General features: G+C 35.3%; 2 long non-coding RNA genes across 2 annotated transcripts in view; both read left to right on the top strand.

Moving 5' to 3' along the window:
* Positions 1–13,130, top strand: part of LOC141373867 (uncharacterized) — a 420,551-nt gene that overhangs the window by 249,955 nt on the left and 157,466 nt on the right. The gene's annotated exons all lie outside the window — the stretch shown is intronic.
* LOC141373790 (uncharacterized) overlaps positions 1–13,130 on the top strand; it is a 72,739-nt gene that overhangs the window by 4,636 nt on the left and 54,973 nt on the right. The window contains exon 2 of the long non-coding RNA XR_012380113.1: positions 6,099–6,169. This is a non-coding gene — a long non-coding RNA (uncharacterized lncRNA). The remainder of the gene's footprint in view (positions 1–6,098; positions 6,170–13,130) is intronic.

The raw sequence follows: 13,130 nt of genomic DNA, 5'->3' as shown, positions 1-13,130 counted from the left end.
TCTTGAAAATGTTTAACTTGGATTTACTCATCTGTAGACAGTGGTTCTCAACTTTCGTTGTACACTATAATCACCTGGATGTCTAGGGTTTCTTTATAAAGATCTTGATTTCATGATATAGGTTATGGCCTGGGCATCAAGATTTTTAGGGATAATAGTTGTATTCTCAGGAAATGCATGCTGTAATATATAAGTGTGAAATATCCTGGTGTCTATAACTTATCCAAGAATGGTCTAGCAAAAAGAAAAAAATTACACACACACACATACATATAAACAGATACGCATATTCATATATACACATATACAACTGTGAAGGCTATGTAACTATTTGTTGTATTACACTTTCAACTTTACCATATGTTCAAAATTTTCACAATAAGAAGATAAAGTAAGAAAACAAATAACCTTTTACCTCAAGTTTAGAATTCAGAAACAAAATAATTATTTGAAGCCTAATAACTGCTTCAGTGAGAGATGAAGCCAGGAGTGATATATTAATCACCCAGCTCTCGCTAAGATAAAGCTTTAGATCTTGCTCTAACCCTTGATATTCCAGGAAACAGATGAAAGATAAGTGAAAAAAGACTCCCATGAAATTTCTGCACTTCAGTGTGAGAACAAACCTAGAAGCCTAAAATCCCCATTTTGTAGCATCTGTGGGCTAAGGAAAATAAGTGTTAGTAGTTGTGCATTTCAAGAATTTGGTTTACGCTAACTACAAATCATTCATTTTACAGTATTCATTAGTTATACATACTAAAAAACTAATAGTTTCATTTGTATTTTAATCCTAGTCTATTCTATTCTAAATTTCTCATACCTTACAAATATTGTTTTACTTATTCTTATGCTATAAATCTGAAATTTTTTTATCCATTTTCTTGCATATACTCCCTGAATTGTATAAGACTTTATAAATGCATCAATAGTTAGGATTTATATCTGTAAGGCTTATATGCTAAAATAATAGGTTTCTTTTTTTTGTTGGGAAGCACTTTATTTTATTTTATTTTATTTTATTATGTTATGTTAATCACCATACATTACACCATTAGTTTTTGATGTAGTGTTGCATGATTCATTGTTTGGGTATAACACCCAGTGCTCCATTCAGTATGGGCCCTCCTTAATACCTATCACCAGGCTAACCCGTCCCCCCACCCCCTCCCCTCTAGAACCCTCAGTTTGTTTCTCAGAGTCCATAGTCTCTCATGGTTCATCTCCCCCTCCGATTCCCCCCCTTCATTTTCCCCTTACTATCTTCTTTTTCTTCTTTTTTTTTTTTTTTAACATATAATGTATTATTTGTTTCAGAGGTACAGGTCTGTGATTCGACAGTCTTACACAATTCACAGCTCTCACCATAGCACATACCCTCCCCAGTGTCTATCACCCAGCCACCCCATCCCTCCCACCCCCCACCTTAAAATAATAGGCTTTAAAAAAATCTTTGGGGAAAAATGTTAACGTGCACACCAAGCTAAATCTTTTCACATTAATGCTAGCAGAACAAGAATGATAAGGGTCTTAGGACCCTTCTCAGTCAAACCCTGTACCAAGCATAGTAAAAATCTGCCATTAACCTGATTGGTAAGTTGATAATGATAAAGGAGATCTGGTTACATAATTAATCAAAGGGATGTAGCTGAGGGTGGAGTGTCCTGTGTAACACCAGGCTCTCCACCCTTCCCTCCTAAGGCAGGGTGGAAGAATTTCCCTTGTAAAACTTTAAACGTTAGTTGAGTTTCTTTCCTGCCTGAACATAGATCGACTTCCCATATGCCTTTACAGAGGCAAGGAGTCCTGATGGAAATATATTGGGAGGATTCAGTTCATTCCCAGTTTTGAACAGATCTCCTAAATTCTTTCAGTCCCTGCTTTGAGTTGAATCCTTTCTGATTATCTGAGTCAATAAATAGAGAATCATGTAAAGCAAATGTGTTTCTAAAAAAGAGCATGGATATCAAATAATTATTTTGGAATTTGTTAGTATTTAAAGAAATGCCAACTAGACTATTTTATAACATAAACAATCCTTATCTTCAGAAACCAGGATTTTCAAATATTTAATTTATTAGATATTGTGTTTTTCCATATTACCTAAAATAAAATTTCGTGAGTGCTCAGATTTCTGGCAACTTTTCACACGATTCTTTGGAGCAAATCACCACCACCACCATCACCAAAAAAATAAGTCAACACACACCTATATTAGTAAAAACATCCTGATAAAGTGCTTTCACTGTAGAAAGAAAGTAGATGAAAGATAAAAAACGCAAACTTTGACTTTTTAGTTATTCTTGAATATTTCGGAGTTACATGTTAACTTTGCAAGAACTGAATTTTTTATGTAGTAACATGAATTTAACCCCTTCTTTTCATTTTTAACATAGTATTGTTAGGTCTAAACAGACATATATCTAGTAATTTATATCCTTTTAATGTATAGGTAAGGAATTTCTGTACTTAGATCATTAAATGTGCAAATAAAAATATGTTTCCAAAGTTCCTTTAAAAAGCATTTGGAATGAAAGTTACAATTTAATTGATATTAATAAGATATTACTGATGCATTATAAATTTTCCATTTATCCAAATATTTTATTTACATGTTCTCTATTTTTAATTTTAATATTGAAATACAAACTTAGGAGGATTTCTTTAAAAGGATTTTCATTCTTCTGTTTTTCTTTATGTATGATTAAAATTCAAGAGGATTTGACATCCCAGATCTTTTCTTTTTAAATGTTTTTCTTATATGGTCAGGAGAAAACACAAATTAAAATAAAGAGAAGGTACAAATATTGCCATACTGGCAGGTTTTACCCCTCAGAAAGAAAGCCACTAATGCAGTCTCTAAGAATGTCCTTTCCCCCATTTTAATAAGAAGGTTTGGTTTGTGTTGTTCTGACATTAAATGGATTAAGCAGCAAGCCTGCTGAGAAAAATACTCAAAGGTATTAAACCCTTGCAGTGTTGGTTTAACTGTAAGTACTGTAAAATAAGATTAAGTCTGAGTTTGGAAGAAGAACGAGATTTGACATAAGACTAAAAGGTAACAATATTCACAGATGCCTGAATTAATGCTTCAGTGAAAAATATAATTAGCACAAGATTTGAAAATATGTCTCCTTTGGCAAATGTCTTCAGAGAGTAATCAGTGCTGTAGACTGATGTAGTGGAAAGAGCACTGGGCAAGTTGCCAAAATCTCTGAATTCAAGTTTGTTGCTCTAACACTCGCTAGTTCTGTGACCTTGGATGAGAAATTTCTAAAGTCTTTGAATCACAGTATTGTGGATGTGGCCAAATTGCCAACTATTCTCCACTTTATATAGTGTGCATTTCTGGACTGCGGAGTCCCCAGATTCCCATGCAATCAAAGTTGCATTTGAAAATTAGGTTCAGCCAATTAGAATGCACTTGTTGAGATTTGGAAGGCAGAAGTCAAGTGAAGGTCATTTTCCTGCTGCTTGCTTTGTTTTCTGCCAACAAGCGAGATTGTGAAGACATGATTTTTATAAGATAGTTTCCAGCATCCCAGTTCTTGTTTCGTGGGATTTGAGAGGCTATTGCAGTGGCCACAGTGGTGGTTTCTTGATTCCTTATTGGTAGTTACAGTGGTGTGTTTCTGAACTCAATAAATTCTGAGGTGACATCTGGATTCTTCACCTTTCTGACTGAAGTAGGAGTAGAAGTTCCCCTAATAGGTCAGTTCCACAGTGTTCTGGAAATGTTCCTCGATGCCCAGCCTAGAGCCTCTCTCTCTAGCCTTTCCAATTACTTTGTAAGCTTTTAATTCCCTCCATTAAATTTCTGTCTACTTAAAGTACCTGGACCTTATTCTGTTTCCTGAACTGAACCCTAGTTAATACACACATAAGCAAATCTCATTCATACTGTGCGGGTGGTTGAGAAGACCAAACCGTACCACCTAAGTCTAGTCAATACTGTTTCCTCTTTTTTGAAAGATGGGTAGACATGATATGACCAACAGCTGTTAAAATTGTCTCATGGTATTTTCCTGTCATTAATTCTACTCAGATAATATTGGTCTAAACACATTTTGTGAAGTATCGGTCCTGTTTGGCAAATAACACAGAGAGAAGCAATTGTATATTTATTAGGTAGCTAGATATTATAAATCTCTAGTTCCTAAGAAAGTCCCTGAGTTTGAATGATGCCTTCTTTTATAACTGAAATGAATAGTTTTCACTTCAATTTTCTATTTTCCTGTTAATGTTACATTTTTCGGATGGTAATCATTAGAAGCACTATGGCTAATTCCATGAGTGGAAATGTACTGACAGACATCATTCTGAGTCTGTCAAGATTTTGAGCAGATTTGAAAAAATTTTGCTCTGTGTTCTCAAACTTTCTAAAGGAATAAAATAAAATACAAATATAAGTAAAATCCTTTTTAGCACCTTTTTCCAGAAACATTTGTTGTTGTATATGTGGAGCCAAGACACATTTTACCTTTAAACCTGCTCATATGCCCAGCCACCGTTAAGGCATCAATTCTCTTTAGATCAATTTCCTGACTTGCCTTCACTGCTCCCCAGTTTCAGCCTGGCTCCTAACTCTTATCTCCATTTATATTTGTGTCTTTTTTTGTTCTCTTTAGACTTGCAATGAGTTTTTTATTTTGCCTCTTCTAAAAGGACTTATTCCACTGGCTTTTTTTTTTCCTTGATACTTTCTTAGAATATATACATCATATATATATCTCATGATATATACAGAGAGAGTCTTGTTATATTGGTCTTATTATATTGATCTTGGTCTCCTCAGGACTTAAATTCATTTGGACCTCATTTGTGATAAAGACCCTCTAGTTCTCCTAGGCTTTCTTAGATAATTTTAAATATTGGACAGAATAAACTAGATTGAATTTTCTAGGGCTCTGTGAATAAAGCTTATTTATTTTCACATATAACCCTTATTTAAGCTTATTTATTTCCATCATATAACTCTATATTCATGATTAAACCTATCATTTCTTTAATAGCCAATTCTAACCTTAATTAGTTCCTAAGTTTTAGATTTATCTGAGAAATCCCCATTTCATCTTAAATACTACCATGAATTTTGTTCTGAAAATAGTTTGTTCTGAATACATACTCCACTTCCCTTCTCAAGACCCTATAATTTCCCCTTTTCTATCAAATCAACTTTAAATAGCCATCTTAAGAAACCTCATCAACTCATATAACTTTGCTTTCTTATCTAATTGTGTCTTCCCCATTCCCTAACACATGCCCTCCACTTCAGTCAGACCAATTTTCTTATGAATTCCTGAATATGACAAATTTATGCTTCTCTGCTCAGCATCACATTTAGTTGGAAAACCTCTTTCCACTTACTCAAACTGAACCCATTAATTTCATAAAGCACTGTCTCGTGCCAAGTGTTCTTCGTATTAGCTTATATTATATCTTGTATTATTTATGATTTTTGTTGTTAATAAGCCATATTTCCCACGATTGAAGGATGTGCTGGTGAAATGTTAAGAGCCTAATCAATACGTATTTAATTGAGTTGAATTTATACACTCACTATAACATAGCCTGGATGTTATTTTTTAAGATTTTATTAATTTATTTTAGAGAGAGAGAGAGAGCAGGGGAGGGGCAGAAGGAGAGAGAATCTGAAGCAGATTCCCCACTTATGTGGAGCCTGGCACGGAGCTGGATCCCACGACTGTGAGATTGTGACCTGAGCTGAAACCAAGAGTCCAATGGTTAACCGACTGAGCCACCCAGGTGCCCCTAGCCTGGACATTTTATTGATGTTAAATATCCTAAAAATTACATTCATGATTTTTTATCTTGGTTTAGTCACTTGCAAGTTTTCTCAGCTATAGTGCCTCTTATTTTCAGATGTCAATAACAAGTTTGGTATATTACTTGTAATTGAAGATGATCTGTGAGATAGTTTATAGGCTCAAGCCAGATAATTTCATTAACTGTACAGTATAATATTCATTCAATAGTTATAAAGGATGCATTCACTCAACAAATATTCAAGTATCTGCTGTGCACTGAGCAATGGGGATAGCATAAAGAATAAGACACAGTCCTTGCCTTGCTTTCAGAAAATGTCCTGGGCATGCAGGGCAGAGTGAACAGAATGTCACCATGGAGTGTGATGAGCTTGAAGATTATGGTAAGTACAATGTACTCTGAAAGCACATAAAAAGGACACCTAACCTCAGGCATTCTGAAATGACAAGCTAAGCCCTGAAGAGTAGGCATTATCCCAGCAAACAGGGCTTGAGGAAGGCAAGGAAACCCGGGCCAAGGTCTAAAGGCCAGGAAAGAAAGAAATTCTTGCTTGGCATGTGAAGTTTAAAGATATTGGAAAAATTGCTTAATGAAATTTTTCTGCTGGTGTATGTAGTTCTGATTCAGATTTCATGATTCTAGCTCATTTCTTAAAACTTAACAGAATTACCTCAAACCAAAAGAACATGCTGGGAATAATATATTTTTTAAAAATAATTATTTCATAAACAATTATTATTCCTAAAATGTTTGCAAGGGAAAATTCTTTCCCTTCTGTTTCAGATCGCATTTCTAAAGAGCTTTTACAGAAGGAGTGTTCTCAGGAGAAGGGAATGTGGGAAGTAGGAATAGGGGAGGAGAAGGAGCTAAGCAGGCACGTGAAACACCTGGAGCCCAGCTTTAACTTGCTTCTACGGGCAACTCTGAGGCAAGAATTGCATCCAGAGTTGGTCCCACCTTGAGGCAAGAGGTCTGGCTTGTGTTAACGAAGAGGGAAGGAAGGATAACCCCCTGGATGCAGAATGCAATGACTTCCATAGAGCAGAGGGAAATGTTAAGGAAAAAGGGGAAGCGGTGAGCCTGGTCAGCCAACACACAGAGCATCTGGGGGATGGGTGCACCTGGGTGCAGTAGCTGGGGAATTCGGTGGGGAACTTACAGGACACTCTAAACCATAGTTATCCCATTTTAGGGATTTTGAATTCCAACCCAAAATACCTATTCAAATGTCTACAATGGTTTCATGTATTGTGAAACTTAACTGGCTTTGTAGATTTTTAGAAATGTAAGTCATTTAGAGAATAAAGAAGTTACGTACTACACATTTAGCCTATGACACATCTGTATGACATGATGAATTTGGTCTTAGTGAGATAAGAGTCATTTCTTCTAAGTTTTATTATATACTAGAGAACTGCACAAACAGACATCAGCCATTAGTTTGGAAAGTAACAGTCACACTGTGATGCTGTTTTATTGTTTTGTTTTGTTTTGTTTTAGGCAAAGCCTCCATTTCTTTCCTTCAGTTTTTCTTCCTATGATTTTTGTTTCTTTTTCTTAGTTCTTCTATTTTTCCCTTTTTCTTTCATTCCTCTATCTCTCCCTCCCTCTCCCGCCTTCTTTTTCTCTCCCTTCCTTCTATCCTTCCTCCTTTTTTCCCTTTCTTTTCCCACTGTTGTGAACTGCCTGTCACAGGATAACTAAAGCTCAACTTAGAACTCAGAAGAAAAAATTGTTTCAGGAAATTGGATGTGCTTGTTTTCGTTAGTTTGTTGTTTTTCATTTTTAATTCACTTAAAACTGTGAATCATTTCATGACTGTGGTCTTCTCTGAATTTTAATGTTTGGCATTTACTTCCAGAGTATGGCCCAATAAACTGGATAACATTTATTCTGTTTCTTTGTCATTAAACTTTGGTGAATTTAGAGAATGTTCTTTGAAATGACATTATTACGAAAGAAGTTCTTTATTTTTTTTTTTTTAAAGATTTTATTTATTTATTTGACAGAGAGAGAGACAGCGAGAGCAGGAACACAAGCAGGGGGAGTGGGAGAGGGGGAAGCAGGCTTCCCGCCAAGCAGGGAGCCCGATGTGGGACTCGATCCCAGGACCCTGGGATCATGACCTGAGCCGAAGGCAGACGCTTAACGACTGAGCCACCCAGGCACCCACGAAAGAAGTTCTTTAGAGACCCCACAACCTAGGGAGCAAGGATTTCCTAAAACCGCTGTACTTAGCTAGGTTATTTATCTATTTTTGCATGAAGTCAACTTGTCATCAAAACAAAATTAATATTGTATTATTTTTTGGTCAAGGACACATTGAACATTTAGTGCAGCATGCACAACTTTCAGGAAGATAGAACCGTAAACAATTAGTTGCATTCACTTCTTATGACATAAGGTGACTTTCACAATGTGCAATGCTACTGTTTAAAATTAAATGCTCACCACTACATATTACACCCAAAGATTATAGGCTCACATAATTTAGTTCTAATCATTTAAAATGTTTTTTTGCCTCCAGACAGTGGTTCTGTTGATGATGATATGAAACTCTGACATAATTGTGATTGCATTGTATTTTTTCAAGTATCTGTTGTGTAGATATTTACGTAGCAACCAAAATACTAATTACAATGGCAATTCAGTAATTGGTTCACTCAGTTGTTGGATGGGGTGCTGTGTCTATCCCGAGGCCAACGACTTGTCTTAGTTATTGTGGTGATACTTATGAGAAGGACAAACATCTTGGTGCATTCATATTAGCACGAACTGCACTAGTCAGGATAATGTGGATAAAGTGATCCATCATCTTCCTTTCGATACGTAAGCTGTAAGAAATAGTTGATGAAGTTTTAACACATTTGCATTTACTTTCCATATAGCTTACATAAATTGCATATTATTTATGTAAATTTTCAATTCTCAAAAATGAATGTCTATCTTTTCCATTCAGTCCTTTGTAAAAAAAAAATGAAAATTAGCGTATATCAAATGTAGGTCCTTTGCATTTTACATACTTTCTTTCACTTAATCTTACAACAACCCTATGAAACAGGTACTTTTGAAAAAAAAGAAATAAAATTCCATACCATAAAATTCACCATTTTAAAAGTGTACAACTGAGTGTTTTTCAGTGTATCCATGAGGTTATGAAACCATCAATGTTATCTAATTCCGAGACATTTTCATCACTCCCCTGCCCCCCAAAAAAACCTATAGTAATTCATTGTCACTCTATTCCCATCCTGCCAGCTCTTAGAAAACCACTAATCTACTTTCCATCTCTAGGGCTTTGTCTGTTCTGGATATTTCCTATAAATGAAATCATACAATATATGGTCTTTTGGATTAGCTACTTTCACTTCCCATAATGTTTTCAAGGTTCACCCACGTAGCAGTACGTATCTGTATTTCTTTCTTTTTTTATGGCTGAATGACATATCGCTGTGTTGATAGATCACATTTTGTCTACCCATTCCTCAGTTGATGGACAATTGGATTGTTTCCACTTTTTGGCTATTTTGAATAATGCTACAATGAACATTCATGTCCAAGTTTTTGTGTGGACATATGTTTTCATTTCTCTTGGGTATACATCTAGAAGTACAATTGCTGGACATATGGTGACTTTATATTCAACTTTTTGAGGAACTGCCAAACTGTTTCCCAAGTGGCTGCAATATGTTCCATTGTCATCAGCAAGGTCTGAGGCTTCCACTGTCTCCATACCCATGTCACACTTGTTCTTATTCTTTTTTATGATCGCTATCTTAGTAGCCACTTGGTTATGGTTTTGATTTTCATTTCTCTAATAACTAATGATGTTGTGCATCTTTTCATGTGTTTATCGGGCATTTGTCTATCTTGTTTGGAGAAATACCTATTCAAATTCTTTGCCCATTTTCAATTAGGTTATTTTATTGTGTTGTAAGAATTAAATATTGTGACTTCTAGGTTCTTATCAGGTATATGAGTCGCAAATATTCTCTTGTATTCTGTGGGTTATCTTTTTTCCTTGATAGTGACTTTTGATGCACAAAGCTTTTAATTCTGATGAAGTCCAATTAATGTATTGTTTTCCTTTTGCTGCTTGTCCTTTTGGTATCACATCTAAGAAATCATAACCAGACCCAAGTCAGAAAGATTTGCCTGTACATTTTCTTTTGAGAGTTTTACAGTGTTAGCTATTATATTTGAAATTTGATCCACTTTAATTTTTGTACATGTTCATTATTACATTTGAAATTTGATCCACTTTGAGTTAATTTTTGTACATAATGTGAAGCAACTTCATTCTTTTGCATCTGGGTATCCAGGCATTCCAGCACTTTTGTTGAGAAGACTAGGGGCACCTGGGTGGCTCAGTCAGTTAAGCAGCCAATTCTTGATTTCGGCTCAGGCCATGATCTCAGGGTCCTGAGACTGAGCTCCGTGGCAAGTGCCACACTGGGCGTGGAGCTGGCTTAAGATTCTCTCTCCCTCTGCCCCCCCGCCCCTCCTCTCTCTCTCTCTCTCTCTCTAAAGAAGACTGTTCTTTCTTCTATTGAATTGTGTAAGCACCTTCCCTCCAAAATTAATCATTCTCTTCTTCCTTTTAAACAGACTTTCATAGGCTTTTTTATATCACTTCCAAGTCTTCTCTTATTTATTTTTTAGAAAATGGGGGAGGGGCAGAGGGAGTGGGAGAGAGAGAATCTTAGGCAGACTCCCTGCCCAGCACAGAGCCTGACATGGGGCTCCATCTCACCACCCTGAGATCATAACCTAAGCTGAAAGCAAGAGCCTGTCGTTTAACCGAGTCATCCAGGTGCTCCTTCTCTTATATTTTATTTTGGCATTTATCTTCTTGTGCAAAATGATTCTTATACCAAGTAACCAAGTTAGAAAATATCACCTTATTGATATCTTCTTATAACAATTTTCCTTTCAGATCTGTGTCAGCTTCTCAAAAGTTGAAGACAAACTTCAAGAGGATATGTAATATAAATTTTAAAAATTTATGTTTTGGAGCATATCCATAATATTTAACATCATTTAAATTTTAATATGTATAGGAAAATGGCTATATCAAAGGTATGTACTGTTGAAGTTTCCTCTCTAATAGAGATGCTCAACCTCAAAGGCAGATAAAGACTGTATACCTTTCATTATACAAACATGTTTTGAATACCTGCCATTACACTGTTTGAATATAATTCATGATTGAATACCTGCCATTATCACTGATACTAGAAAAACTGAAAAAGCGTTTCTCCTCTAGGACCTACCTAGGAATGGAGAAAGATCAGTAAACACCTGGTAACATATTCCAGCCTTATGGTAGGGGCATAAAGTTATAGGAGAACAGGGAGCAACTAATTTTGCCTCAGGGAGTTACTTAAGTGAATAGATCTTGAAAATAAACTCTTCTAAGAAGAGGAACAGGCAAATGATTTCCAGCCTACTGGATGACATATACAAGACAAATAAGTTTGAGAGGGGAACATGAGGTATCGAGAAAAGAATCAGGAGTTTTGTGTGACTAGGTGCTAGAATGTATATGGGAAGTATGCTGGCAACTGAGGACTGAGAAGTAGACGGAGGCCAGATTATAAACTGGGTTCAACAGTATGGACTTGATCCTCTAGGCCACTGGAAATCATGAGATTTTTTTAAGTAGGAGATGATCCAGTATTTATCATAGTATATATGTTATTGTAGTGACCTGCTTCCAATTCTAATCTGCTATTATACTATAAGAGACACAGTATAACACAGTAATCAAAAATTTGGACCCCAGAAACACAAATGCCAATTCAAATTCAAAGGACAGAGGGAAAGGAATCCAGAAGATCCCAGGACTGCATGCTGTGCCTTGGCATAGACCTCTCTGTATCCCTCAACTGTACAGTTATGCAATTTTAAGTAGGTTACATAATCTCACTGAAACTCTGTTTCCTTTTCTGTAAACCTCACAGATTTGTTGTGAGAATTTAATAATACAGGTAAAATATTTAGCACAGCTCCTGGACCATATTACATGCTCAGTAAATGATAGTTATATAAAAATGTCTTTGAAGGCTGTCTTGTCTTTCCAATGCCAATGCAGTTAGTAGGCCATCAATAAGAATTTTAGAATGACATAATGAGTTAAGGGTTTAGTCCAGCAGCATTTGGAAATACAAGTCTAGAGCATAAGAGTGAGTTTGAGCATTGTTGTTATTGACTAGAAATCAGGATTTCACCCAAACATAAAGAGGGAATGAAGCTCTGCTAGTTGTAGAGCTTCAAAAAGAGAGGGTGAAAAAGAAAGAGAGAATATTTTCATAGTTTAGGAGCATGCAACCTTTGTACAATTAAGAAAACTCTGCTCTTTCCAAGGAGAATATGCACATACATAGAATGTTTTGTATGGAGTTTTAGGGGTTCATGGACACCATAAACTCATTCCAAAAAAACCCTGATTTAAGAATAAGGAAATAATAAGGAAAAAAGTATAAGACTTGATAAAAAGAACAAAATCCCTAATAGAATATACATAAACTCTATCCATGGTGACTATTTAAGAAAGACTCTATCTATGGTGCCTATTTAAGAATTGAGGATCTTTGCTGGTGATATGGACTAGGAAATCAAGAACAATAATTGTTCAACATTACGATCAGATCCTTATTTATTCATATAAACAAGTTCAAACCAAATATCTGGCAATCTTAAATTTGGCAAGGAAAAGCCTCTTCTAGTGCGACATCTTTATGTTAAACATTTTATGGATTTCTTCCAAGTACATTAGTCAAATACTGAGAGTAGACGTCAAGCAAAGCATCCTCTATCCATATTGTTTTTCAAATGCATGTTTCTCATCACCACCAAAATAGCAAGCCCATAGAATGCCCAGAGAATGATGTTTTCTATGGGAAAATAATATTTAGACATAGTGGTACATGTAGATACAGTGGTAGAACAATCTTCCTAAAATATATATGTTTGTTTCTAATTTAAACACATTTTCCATGTTTTATAGTCTCAATCTCTTTATCTCTTAAAAAAAAGAAATAAAGGTTAAAAGGTTTTTAGAATTATATTTCTAACTAGGTCCTATTGATGAAGTGAGTATTCTTATGATTAACTAGATTCTCCTCATCTCTTTGAACCAGAATGCTTTAGTATTTAACAAGTTTAATCCATTGTGGGAATTATTCATCTTATTTTAACTGGTAGTAATCATGAGGATTAATCATGAGACCTCATTTTTGCTCCATGCTTTATAAACAACTAAAACTAATTAGTCTATTTTTGTGTATTTCAATAATTATGCAATCATTTATTAAAAACCTAGTGTCCTAGAAAATATGTTA

The sequence above is a fragment of the Callorhinus ursinus genome, unplaced genomic scaffold (genome assembly GCF_003265705.2).
Source record: "Callorhinus ursinus isolate GAN/ISIS: 27379988/994484 unplaced genomic scaffold, GSC_fseal_2.0 scaffold12, whole genome shotgun sequence".
Lineage (NCBI taxonomy): Eukaryota > Metazoa > Chordata > Mammalia > Carnivora > Otariidae > Callorhinus > Callorhinus ursinus.
This window is presented reverse-complemented; position numbering and strand designations above follow the sequence as displayed.